At 43.6% G+C, this 13533-nt stretch overlaps 1 protein-coding gene across 1 annotated transcript in view; it reads left to right on the top strand.

Annotated features, from left to right (window-relative positions):
• Positions 1-13533, top strand: part of EXTL3 (exostosin like glycosyltransferase 3) — a 100223-nt gene that overhangs the window by 592 nt on the left and 86098 nt on the right. The gene's annotated exons all lie outside the window — the stretch shown is intronic.

Raw genomic sequence — 13533 nt, 5'->3', positions numbered from 1 at the left:
TGATTTCCTTTAGGATTGACTGGCTTGATCTTGCAGTCCCAGGGACTCTCAAGAGCCTCCTCCAACACCACAGTTCAAAAGCATGGTGCTATACGGTAGATTCTCATTATCTGATTTATCCATAGTAGTGCACATATGTCAATCTCAGTCTCCCAGTTCTTCCCACCCTCTTTTCCCCGTTGGTGTCCAGACATTTGTTCTCCGTCTGTGTCTGTTTCTGCTTTGCTGATAGGTTCATCTGCACCATTTTTCTATGTGATATTTTTCACTTTCTGACTTCACTCTGTGTGACAGCTTTTAGTTTTTGTGTGTATTCATTCAGAGTTTACTTAATGAATGTTAAAGCAAATACAGATACATTCTTAAAAATTTTTTTTAAATTGGAAGATAATTGCTTTACAATGTTGTGCTGGTTTCAGCTGTATAACAACAGTGAATCAGCTATAAGTATACACACATACCATCCAGTATATTCTGTATTTTCATTTTCCCCTTCTTGCAAACAAAAGGAGGCATTGTACACACATTTTCTATACCTTGCTGGGTTTTTTTTTTTCCCCAGCACTTAATATATCTTGGAGACTTTGAAAAATACCAGTGCATTGAAAGCTTCCCCATGAAAAAAAAAAAAAAAATGAAAGCTTCCCCATGCATTTTTATACCTTCAAAATCTTCCACTGTATATAAGTAGCATAATTTATTTAGCTAGTCCTCTTTTCAAGGATACTTGAGTTCTTTCCAGTCTTTTATTTTGAATAATGCTGTAATGAAGAACTGTATATATATGTTATTTCTTAAGTATGGCTAAAGGATAAAGTCCCAGAAGTTACATAACTGGGTCAAAGGAGATAATTCAGTTGTCATTTTGATCTCTGTGCCCACATTCCTTCCATAGGGGCTTGTATCAATTTATCCTTCCATTGGGAGAGTCTGAGAATACTTGTCTTGGGGGTACTGCTTACATGTTACTTTGGAGGGTTCTTCAGTTGTTTTAATTTGGATGTTGTCCTCCCAATTAGATGGCAAGTTTATTGAGAGCAAGGGCCAAGCATTTTATTGCTTTTGAATTGTCTGCATTTATAAATAATACAATATGATACCCTAGGAGTACAATAAATTTGTTTCTAGTGTAATTTGGGAGAAGAAGCCAATTAAACCTTAATGATAAAAAGATTTCTATACTTGGTTAGAATTCAGCTGCACTGATTTCTCTCCCTAAAGTAATTATGAGGTCTTGTTTCAATAATTATGGAATAAATCTTGAGATGAGGTGTTGCAGCAGACCCACTTGCTGACACGTGGGCTTCTCTCCTGGATCTGTGTCAGTTTTTGTTTGTTGTTTTCTTTTTAATATTTATTTGGCTGTGTTGGGTCTTAGTTGTAGCATGCAAACTGTTAGTTGCAGCATGTGGGATCTAGTTCCCTAAGCAGGGATCAAATCCAGGCCCCCTGCACAGGGAGCATGGAGTCTTAACCACTGGACCACCTGGGAAGTCCCCGGAGTGTCATTTTACCAGATTCAATCCAGTAGTGGCTTGGCATCAGCCAGTCTAATTGAGAGCCTGTCTTGTCACTTCTTTTCCTCTCTGTGTGCCAGTGCCTGCCCCATGATAAGCAGGAGAACAAAAAGCTGCTTTTTAACTTTGTATAGCTATTAAATTATAATGACACAATGTAAATCTTTTAACTTTGTATATCTATTAAATTATAATGACACAATCTTCCCAGGTGGCTCAGTGGTAAAGAATCTGACTGCCAAGGCAGGAGACATGGGTTCGATCCCTGGGTTGGGAAGATCCCCCGGAGATGGGAATGGCATCCCACTCCAGTATTCTTGCCTGGGGAATCCCATGGACAGAGGAGCCTGGTGGGCTACAGTCCATGGGATGACAAAGAGTAAGACAACTGAGTGACTAAACAGCAAAGAGTGTAAACACTGCGCCACTGTAATTTCCTCTCCCTACACCCTAGCAGCAAAAGCGCACTAATGGCTTTCTGTCCTCTCAGTTTTTACCATGTCGGATTCCCCCACATGGTATCCAGTGGTCTTCCAGTTTCTTGCTTGCATAGCATCCAGAGGAATTTGGGGAGATTACATGCCCCCTCACACATTTACAGCCTATATCTAAAAATTTATTACAGGTTCAAATAGCTTGTAAAGGATATATTTTAAACTATATTGTCAGTATTGACTTAAAAAAAAGAATTGTTCAGTATACCTGTATACATGTGTATTTCTACATGTGTTAAGCTTGTATACACACAAATCATATTTATCCATCATACTAAGGAAATATCCCTCTATTCCTTTTTTTCTCAATTTTTATTTTAATGGGGCAAGTTTTCCTCTCTTTATTTGCTTGGGATTTTTTTCTTTTACACGCAATAAAATCTGTCAATTTAAAGTGTAGGATTTGATAAATTTTGGCTATTGTATGTAATTGCATAATCTCACCACAAAGTATGTTCATGTTGATGGTTTATTATCGTATATATATCACATATGATATACATTATATAAAGTGATCCCAGAACCCCCTGGCAGATACCAAAATCCAAAGATGCTCAAATCCCTTATATAAAATGGTGTCATATTTGCATATAACCTATACACAGCCCCTCTTTAAATCACCTCTCAATTGCTTATAATACCTAGTACAATGTAAACACTATGCAGATAGCTTTAAATTCAATGTAAATGATATATAAAAAATATTTGCCAGTGTGCAGCAAATTTAAGTTTTGCTTTTTGGAACTTTCTGGAAAATTTTTTTTTCGTGTACTGTTTTTTCAATTTGCTGTTGGTTGAATCCGCAGATTCAAACCTGAGCATGTGGAAGGCTGACTGTGTCTGTATATATCCGAATTTGTGCATATACATATATGTGGCGTGCATACTCAGAACTGTTACATGATTCTTCTAAATGTATTCAGAAGAGTCTGATAGTGTTTGATACCCACCGTCATCCACTAGAACAATACAAGTACACGTGCTCCTTAACATCAGACCTTTTAATCATTCCTTTTTCCCCCTGAACTTGAATTTCCGTTCCACTTCTCACAGAGACTTTCCTTACATACATTTTTATGCTAGAAATCCTTTACTGGTAGTCTTATTTATTAATAAGCAAAAATGTTAATATTAACCCATTGATACTAATATATTTTTGTTTCCTATAGCCTTACCTCCTGTGACCACTGAATAATTTCTTCTGAGGGAGCTGTCATTATAGTTTTAGTAATACATCTAGTAAAAGTAACAATCTGTTTCAAATGAGCGAATAGTAAATAAAAAGTTACATTTTAGTGGAAATATATCCCTTAGATGACTGTGATGGGCTTTTTGTCACAGTTGTTGTTCAGTTGCTAAGTCCTATTCAACTCTTTGTGACCCATGGACTGTAGCATGCCAGGCTTCCCTGTCCTTCACTATCTCCTAGAGTTTGCTCAAACTAGTGTCCATTGTGTTGGTGATGCCATCCAGCCATCTCATCCTCTGTCATCCCCTTCTCCTCCTGCCTTCAATCTTTCCCAGCATCAAGGTCTTTTCCAATGAGTTGGCTCTTCTCATCAGGTGGCCAAAGTATTGGAGCTTCAGTATCTGTCCTTCTATTAGTACTCAGGGTTAATTTCCTCTAGGATTGACTGGTTTAATCTCCTTACAGTCCAAGGGACTCTTAAGAGTCTTCTCCAGCACCACAATTTGAAAGCATCAGTTCTTTGGCACTCAGCCTTTATGGTCCAACTCTTACCATACATGACTACTAGAAAAAACATAGCTTTGACTATATGGATGTTTGTTGGTGAAGTGATGTCTCTGTTTGTTAATGCACTGCCTAGGTTTGTCATAGCTTTTCTTCCAAGGAGCAAGCTCTTTTAATTTCATGACTGCAGTCACCGTCTGCAGTGATTTTGGAGACCAAGAGTATAGAGTCTGCCAGTATTGGGGGTTGGTAATTACTCTTTGCTGGAGTGAGTCAGGGGTCATGTTCATTGATTTTATGTCTCAGTGAAATTACTGAAGAATTTTGTTCATTTAAAAAAATAGCTTGGGATGGAAAGCATTTTGTTACAGCACTTTCAGTTAATTCTTTTAATTCATTCTGAGTCCCAAGTTCTATATGGATCTATCATCAAGAATTGTTTTTTGGAAACTTCCCTGGCAGTCCAGTGGTTAAGGCTCCAGATTTCTATGTAGGGGGCACAGGTTCAATTCCTGGTCAGGGAACTAAGATGCTACACAGAATGACCCTGATGCTGGGAAGGATTGGGGGCAGGACAGGTGGCAACTGAGGATGAGACGGTTGGATGGCATCACTGACTCAATGAACATGAGTGTGAGCAAACTCCGGGAGATAGTGAAGGACAGGAAAGCCTGGCATGCTGCAGTTCAACTGGTTGCAAAGAGTCGGACATGACTTAGCAACTGAACCACAAATGCCGCACATGGTAAATAAATAAATGAATATTTTTCATGTCCTGTCTGTTTGTGACTCTACTGAGCCCCCTTTGGTTCTGTTGAAACCTCCTGACTCGCAAAACCACATTTAATCTGTCCTTAGCGTTGTTCGCTGCTTCTGCTCCGGCACTAGTTGTTCCCATCTTTCTTTCTGTTTGATGCCCAGGAAAACATACCCTCGTAAGATTAGGATGGGTGAGGGGTCCTGGAACGGAAGAATTTGTTCATCACAGTCAGGATCTCAGACAAATACATTGTTGAATGTATCTCGACTGCCTGGAAATCAATTCTCTAAAACCACCAGTGCCTCTGACTGTCTGGAGAGAGAGACAGACAGGAGCTTCATTTATGGAGCTGGAGAGTTTGCTTGCTCCCACTTGCAGCCCACTATTCCTGATGGTAACTGTCGCCCGCCAGGCTCCTCTGTCCATGGGATTTTCCAGGCAAGAACACTGGAGTGGGTTGCCATGCCCTCCTCCGGGGAATCTTCCCGACTCAGGGATTGAAACTGAGTCTCTTACATCTCTTGCATTGGCAGGTGAATTCTTTGCCATTAGTACCACCTGGGAAGCCCATTCTTTCTAGAGTTGCTAACTATTACTGTAATGATAATCAACTATTACTGTAATGATGATATAGTAAAGGACAGGGAGGCCTGGCATGCTACAGTCTGTGGGGTTGGAAAGAGTCCGACACAACTGAGTGACTGAATAACAACTCTAATGATCATTGCTCATTAAATGGAAACTAGGTCATTAATATTATTAAATATTATTAAAAAGCAGGTACATTACTTTACCAACAAAGGTTCATCTAGTCAAAGCTATTTTTTCCAGTAGTCATGTATGGATGTGAGAGCTGGACTATGAAGAAAGCTGAGCGCTAAACAATTAATGCTTTTGAACTGTGGTGTTGGAGAAGACTGTTTAGAGTCCCTTGGACTGCAAGGAGATCCAACCAATCCATCCTAAAGGAAATCAGTCCTGAGTATTCATTGGAAGGACTGATGCTAAAGCTGAAGCTCCAATATTTTGGTCACCTGATGCAAAGAACTGCCTCATTGGAAAAGACTCTTATGCTGTGAAAGATTAAGGGTGGGAGGAGAAGGAGACGACAGAGGATGAGATGCTTGGATGGCATCACCGACTCGATGGACATGAGTTACTCGAGTAAGCTCTGGGAATTGGTGATGAACAGGGAAGCCTGGAATGCTGCAGTCCATGGGGTCACAAGGAGTTGGACAGGACTGAGTGACTGAACTGAACTGACCATTACTATTAGTATTATTTTGACCCAGATTCAAATCATCTGAATCTTCTCAAGACAATTCCAACAGTATTCCCTATATCATGACTAATATCCATATTTCCCTGGGTCTGACAGATTGGCAAATATCTCCTAAGTACCAGTAATGTATACAGTAGCCTTGCCTGCTCTCAGAAAAGCCGAGTCTCTGAGGCTCTCTACTGTTAGCTCTTTTGCTCTGAATGGCAATTCAACGTTTACTACAGTAACTATAAGGCAAGCTAACTTGATTGCAATTATACGGTGCATCTGGGCATTGGGACATGCTTTTTTATGACATAATTGTTAAAGTAATTACCTGCATCAGTACTTAAAGTGGAGTGGGGTGTTAATATCATTGAGCTTGTCAACTCTTGCCTTTTTTTTTTTTTAAAGATAATTTGATGTGGACCAATTTTGAAGTCTTCACTGAATTCGCTACAAGATTGCTTCTGTTCTGTGTTTTGGTTTTTTGGCCGGGAGACATGTGGGATCTTAGCTTCCCCACCAGGGAGGGAACTGGCACCCCCTGTATTGGAAGGTGAAGTCTTAACCCCGATCCACCAGGGGGGTCCCTGCTCTTCCCACCTTAGCAAATGCTTCTCTCTGCGTTACTTTTGTTAATTGATATGTCCTCCATTACCTCTTGACTTTAAAAGGTACATCTACAAGCTTTCAAGAGTTTGAGAAGAGGTGTGTGTGTTGCACAAAGTCAGGGGACAGTGGAGAGGAGAAAAGAGGAAACCTTGTCATTTTTGTAGAGAGCATGGGGAAGAGTCAAGACAATGGACAGACATGGAACAGGATCCTTGCAAATCATAGAGCGTGTGTGCTGTTTCTGCTTCTGATATCACCTCTAATATTTTTTACTCTCGGATAATAACAGAGAAGATCCAACATTACAATAGGTTTTAAGTTTCCCTTCCGGTAAATTTCCACTGTGACATCTCTTCCTGGGCTGACAGTAAAACAGGGCTTAAATCACTGGTGAATCACAGGATCTGAATCACCTCTACCAAAATGTTAAGGTACAGACATCCTGTAAAGGGAGTTTGCTACTGGTTTCTAGGAGTAGTGCTAATTTTTAATGAAGTATTGAATTAAAAAAAGAAGTGAGTTAGAAATTTTAGTCCAGTGCTATATGAGCTAGGAGTCTCCAGAGAAACAGAACCAATATGTGGTGTGTGTGTTTGTTTATATATGAAGATATTTAGTAGAAGGAATTGGCTCATGTGATTACAAAGGCTGAAAAGCCCTAAGATCTGCAATCAGCAAGCCAGAGACCTAGGAGAGCTGATGGTTTTATTCCAATCTGAGCCCAAAGACCCAGGAAAACTGATGGTATAAGTTCTAGTCCAAAACCTGGCAGGTTTGAGACTGAGAAAGAGCCAGTGTTTCAGTTTTGAGTCTAAAGGTGGGAAAAAGCCGGATATCCCAGCTAAACAGTCAGGCAGAATGAGTTCCCTCTGACTCAGCTGGTTTGTCCAATTCAGGCCTTTGCCTGATTGGACACGGTCCACCAACATTAGAGAGGGCAATCTGCTTTACTTAGTCTACCAATTCAAGTGTGACTCTCATTCAAAGAGACTGTCCCAGACACACCCAGAACCATGTGTGACCAAATGTCTGGGTCCTGTGCACCCCCACCCCCCTACCCCTTAGCCCAGTCAAGCTGACACAAACTTAACCATCACAAATACTTCTTCCTCCACATTATTTGGTCTTTGGATAATCACTTCAACTTTTACGAAAAGAAAGGAGAGAATAGGATGAGCGCAAATTCTTTTCCTGACACCCCCACAGCTCCTGGTTTAAACGTTGGTTGGATCCTTTACTCAGATTCACCTGATGTGAACACATCAGTCACTGAATTATGATAAAAGTACTAGCTACTCAGATTTTTCTTTCCACTGGCACCACTCTGGGAGAAGGGAGCCCCAGGAGAGTTACAGAAGTGATTTCTTAATTTTGAAAAAATCTTTTCACCACCCCACATGGCATGTGGGGCTTTAAAGCTCCCTGGCCGGGGTTTGAACCTGTATCTCCTGCAATGGCAGCATGGAGTCTCAACCACTGGACTACCAGGGAAGTCCTGGGAGTGATTTCTTTATTGTAGGATGCTCTGCCTTTGCTGCAGTTATTTTTCAGATAATAGATTGTGTATTAGAACCTTAGTTTTTCATACCTGGTTTGTGTTTTCCCTTAAGTAGTGTGGAGGCACTGGAGGCTTTGAGGTGGGTCATTGTAATGAGAATTTGCTTTCCTTATGATGCTTCTTGTTGTTCAGTCATGTCTGATTCTTTGTGACCCCATGGGCTGCAGCATGCCAGGCTTCCTTGTCCACTATCTTCCACAGTTTGCTCAGACTCATGTCCATTGAGTCAGTGATGCCATCCAACCATCTCACCCTCTGTTGCGCCGCCTTCTCCTCCTGCCTTCAATCTTTCCTAGCATCAGGATCTTTTCCAATGAGTAGGTGGCCAATATTTTGGAGCTTCAGCACCAGTCCTTCCACTGAAAGCTGCTGCTGCTGCTAAGTCGCTTCAGTCATGTCTGACTCTGTGCGACCCCATAGATGGCAGCCCACCAGGCTCCTCCATCCCTGGGATTCTTCAGGTAAGTACACTGGCATGGGTTGCCATTTCCTTCTCCAATGCATGAAAGTGAAAAGTGAAAGTGAAGTCGCTCAGTCGTGTCCGACTCTTAGCAACCCCATGGACTGCAGCCTATCAAGCCCCTCCATCCATGGGATTTTCCAGGCAGGAGTACTAGAGTGGGTTGCCATTGCTTTCTCTGCCTTCCACTGAATATTCAGGGCTTATTTCCTTTAGGACTGACTGGTTGGATCACCCTGCTGTCCAAGGGACTCTCAAGAGTCTTCTCCAGCACCATAGTTCAAAAGCATCAGTTCTTTCTTATGATACAGTTTTCTTACTTACTGGTTTGTTTATTTTTGGCTGTGCTGGGTCTTCACTGCTGCTCACAGGCTCTCTCTAGTTAGAGAGTGGGGGCTGCTCTTCGTTGGCGGTGTGTGGGCTTCTCATGCGGTGGCTTCTCTTGTTGCAGAGCATGGGCTCTAGAGTCTGCAGGCTTCAGTAGTTGTGGAGTATGGGGTTAGTTGTCCTGAGACATGTGGAATCTTCCTGGACCAGGAATTGAACCCATGTCCCCCGAACTGGCAGGTAGATTCTTAACCACTGGACCACCAGGGAAGTTTTCTTAAGGCAGATCAAATTAGCTTCTCTTGGTGGTAATGATCATTGGATATAGCAGTTATATCAACCTGACTTTACTAGTTCTCAAAGTATGTTTCCTGGGTCAACAGCAGCAGCATCTGGGAATTTGTTAGAACTAGACAATCTCAGTCTCACCCCAGACCTACTGAATCAGAAACTCTAGAGGTGGGTCTCGGAGATCTGCATTATAACAAGCCTTCTCAGTAAATCTCAAGTTTGAGAAGACCTGACCTGGTATATTTGCAGTTCAGCTGCTTGCTAATGATGTATGTAAGCTTGAAATTGAGCCAAAAGCTGGAGAGGCAGCCAATTATAACTCCAGAGAACTGCAAAACTATCCAGATCACGATCTTCCTCTGAGCAGATCTTTTCATCACAGTGCGGTAAATGTAAGGCTTGCTCCGGTTGGTCAGATGTCCTTTGATGTGTTTTTGTTGGCTGGAAGAAGGCAGGCTCAGCCACTAATGACATGTGTCATACCTCAGTGTCCTTTCATAGTGCAGCAAAGAGGATCCGGGGTTCCTCTCTGGAAAGTCTAGGACAGGCAGACCTAGTTTGCTCAATGGTGGAAACAGAAGTTGTGCTTCCTGTGGCTCAAATGGGGAGAAATGGATGAGGGGGAAGAGACATCTGCAGGTAGATTTCATACTGAAGTTCTGCCTCTTAGCGTTTTCTTCCTCTGTGGGCTTACAGAGCTTCTGGAGATTAAAGAAGCTCATTTAAAGTGGGCAGTGATTAAGCACCCTCATTGTTACTGTCAGCAACTGAGGGACTTACTGCTTCCCCAGCTCTGTTTCAAAGAAAAGTCTTTCAGGGCCTGCTGCTTACCTGGGCAGCAGCTACTGTGGAGAGAGTTATTTTCACATTTTTTCTTCTCAGAATCAAATAGAGGGAGGGAGAATTACTCAGGAGGGACAAATATCCCTGTTACTGGTAGTAATAACAATTTGATATTGATGTTCTGTAAAAACACATGTAACATGTACAGCACAGGGAATTCTGCCCAATGTTATGTGGCAGCCTGGAAGGGAGAGGAGTCTGGGGGAGAATGGAGACCTGTATATGTATGGCTGAGTCCCTTTGCTGTGCACCTGAAACTACTGCAACATTGCTAATCAGCTGTACGCTAGTATAAATAAAAAGTTAAAGTACACATAACAATTGTTCCTTGAAGATTCCAAAGACTGCATATATCGCTAAAGAAATTACTTCCAAACTGAATTAGGCGTTCCTGCACGTAGCTCCCTAAGCTTCTCCTTTCATAGAATTAAGTACAGTGTTCAGATTATCTGCCTACTTGCTAGTTTCCTTATTAGAGGAAAAATTCTAAGAGGGCAGAGTTTTTTTTTTTTTTTTTTTACCTTGCTCATTGTATCTGTGATGCTCCTCACATCATACGTGTTCAGTGAATTTTTGTTTAGTGAATGAATTTTGTGATCCCCCTAGGTGTCACAGCCTCTGTGTGGTGCTGGCTATAGAGAGGCACATAAGGCAGGCTCCTGGCCATCAAGATATTACAATCTTGGGACTTCCCTGGTGGCCCAGCGGTTAAGAATCCACCTTGCAATGCAGGGGCCACAGGTTTGATCCCTGATAGTGGCGCTAAGGGGCTTCCCAGATGGCACTAGTGGTAAAGAACCCACCCATCAGTGCAGGAGACATAAGAGACGCAGGTTCGATCCCTGGTTTGGGAAGATCCCCTAGAGGAGGGCATGGCAACCCACTCCAGTATTCTTGCCTGGAGAATCCCCATGGACAGAGGAGCCTGGGGGTCTATAGTCTCTGGGGTTGCAAAGAGTCAGAGATGACTGAAGTGACTTAGCATGCATGTGGGGGCGCTAAGATCCCACATGCCACAGGACAGCTAAGCCTGTGTGCGGCAACTACTGAACCCTCGTGCCACAACTGGAGAGCCTGTGGGCTGCAAACAAATAATAAATAGTTTTTTAAGATACTATAGTCTTGTAGAAAAGACAGACAAGAGTCGTTACTCCATAGGATAAGGAAGACTTCACAGAGGTACTGACATCTAGTGGGCTTTTGCAGGTTGAATAGATGTTTGCCAGGAAGACAAGCTGAGGTGGGAAGGCATGAGCAAGGTGTCAGATTCAGGCACCAGGATGGGTCAGGATACACAGTTGTGAAGCTGCACGGGCCATTCCCAGGAGGTGATTCAGCGCTAGTGAAATGCCAGTGGTGAATTTACAGAGGGGAGAATGGATGGGAAATACACTCAATTGTGAGGCCAGTTAAGGGGCTTAGAAGGTAGAACCATGGAGATTATTAAAGGGATTTAACCACGGAGGTCATGAGGTGGCCGCTGAAGGATGAACTGCTTAGGAAAGATGAGAGTTGACAGGGTCTGCCCCAGGGTGGTGGTGGACACAGAACCGTCTGTAGACGGAAACTGACCAGAAGGAGAGGAGAGGAGCGTTGAAGTGACCACACTGGGGACAGAGCTGCCCTACTGTCCAGATTTAAAATAATTTTTAAAAATTAATTCATTTATTTGTTTGGCTGCACTGGGTCTTAGTTGTGGCACTCAGGCCCTTTAGTGGTGGCATGTGAACTCATAGTTGTGGCGTGTGGGACCTAGTTCCCTGACCAGGGACTGAACCCACGCCCCTGTTGGGATGGTGGCGTCTCAGCCACTGGACCACCAGGGAAGTCCCTGTCCAGATTGTTCAAATCGATGCAGAGTGGGCATACGAGGAGACATTTGGCTCATCATTTTAGACATACTGAGTTAAGAAAACTGTGCACCATTTTGGCAGCAAAGTCCAGAAAGCCGCTGGACATTCTGGAGGCTTAGAGAAGAGGCCAGGGATGGGGTGATCCTCAAATTTACTCACACCTGTGTTTGAAGAAATACATAACCAAATCAGCCTGTGCGTGGCTGAGATCACATATAGAGAAAGGATGACACTCAAGAGAAAAAAAAAGAGGCTAAGACAGAGCCTTGGGGAGTCAGACATGAAAGGGGCAGAGGAAGGCAACCCGAGATGGTGAGGAAGCGGAGGTGTGGGGCACAGGCAATGTGCCAGGCTTGTGTGCTTAGTCCTGCCCGAGTCTCTGCAACCCCATGGACTGTAGCCCGCCAGTCTCCTCTGTCCGTGGGATTCCCCAGACAAGCATACTGGAGAGGGTTGCCGTTTCCTCCTCCAGCAATTCTTCCCAGCCCAGGGATCAAACCTGTGTCTCCTGTATCTCCTGCACTGCAGGCAGATTCTTTACCTGCTAAGCCATCAGGGAGGCAGTGCTTGAGAATCACCTGTGGTGCATGTTGCAGCACAGATCTTGGGACCCCTCCACCCCCTGCCCCACCCCCACCACACACACACAAGGATTCTGATTCGGTAGGTCTGGGGTGGGCATGAGAACTGCATGTCAGATGTGCTCTGACGCGGTGGTGATGTTGCCAGTCCACAGACCACCCTTTGGGTGGCGTTGGAACAGACTGTGAGGAAAAGGCAAAGGGCTGGTGGTTGCAGGGTGGCTTGAGGTATCTGGGGTTGTGAGGATGTGGGCATGATTGTAGGTGGAGGTGAAGGGCATAGCTGAGACAGGGAGAGGTGGAGAGGTTCGACACCCTGGAGAGAAAGAGGATGGTCAAGGAAAGAAATTCAAGGACGAGAGAAGAGGAACTGCCCTAAGAAGATGGAGGTGCCAGTGATAATGGTCCCAGGAAAAATATGAGTGGGTTCTCATGTCCTTTGTGAAAGCCAAAGCCCCCTTGAGGAAGGGGATTTACTTGTAGCTCCCCCCCCCTTTTTATCTCCCACCTTCCCCAGCTGCTGTTTACTTTCACCTCTCTGACTCTCCTACTGTGCCTAGGGCCCTTTGTCTCTCTGCCAACATCCTCCCAACCCTGTCACTTCTGCACACAGATCCATAAAGAGATGCCTTGCTACAGATGAATGCTCAGTAATGAATAGGCTTTCTGCAACACAAGGCATTTCAAGGATAAAGGAAAATTTCAGAAAATGTTTGATCATTGTTGTTAAAATTGTGTCTCTACCACCTTCTTGCTAGACTGCCGTCAAGCTGTTTGAGAGCACCCCTGGGATGTCAGTCCTTAACATCGCAACCATAGCAAAGCACAAAACCCCAGCTCTCTCCCCTCTGCTAACCAAAGCTCACTTTCTTGTAGCCTCAGAGCCTGCAGCCAAACTAGAAAGGCTTCAAAAGTCACTTTGTATGATTTAAAAAAAACAACCATCACCCCGACGATAGCTGTGAGCAGCTACATGCTGGTGTGTGTCACAGTATCTGAGTTCAAGACAACAAAAATTTATTGAAGGCTGGTCCTAGCACAAGCACCAGGAGAGGCACCGAGACCCAAAGATTAGAAAAGTACTGTTTGGGTTCTGAGAGGCCCTTCATGTCCCTCTTTTTCGTGAGTTCTGAACCAGGTGATAGAGGAAGCAGACTATGAAAATATCACCTTCCTTGCTGTTAACGCTGGTCTGGAGGATAGAGCTTGGCCCCGGGGGCAAAACGGGCATCTCATTTCTTCCTCCATGAACAGAACTCTCCCCGACACATAGGCTAAGC

This window comes from Oryx dammah, unplaced genomic scaffold (assembly GCF_014754425.2).
Source record: "Oryx dammah isolate SB20612 unplaced genomic scaffold, SCBI_Odam_1.1 HiC_scaffold_1, whole genome shotgun sequence".
Taxonomy (NCBI): Eukaryota; Metazoa; Chordata; class Mammalia; order Artiodactyla; family Bovidae; genus Oryx; species Oryx dammah.
This window is presented reverse-complemented; position numbering and strand designations above follow the sequence as displayed.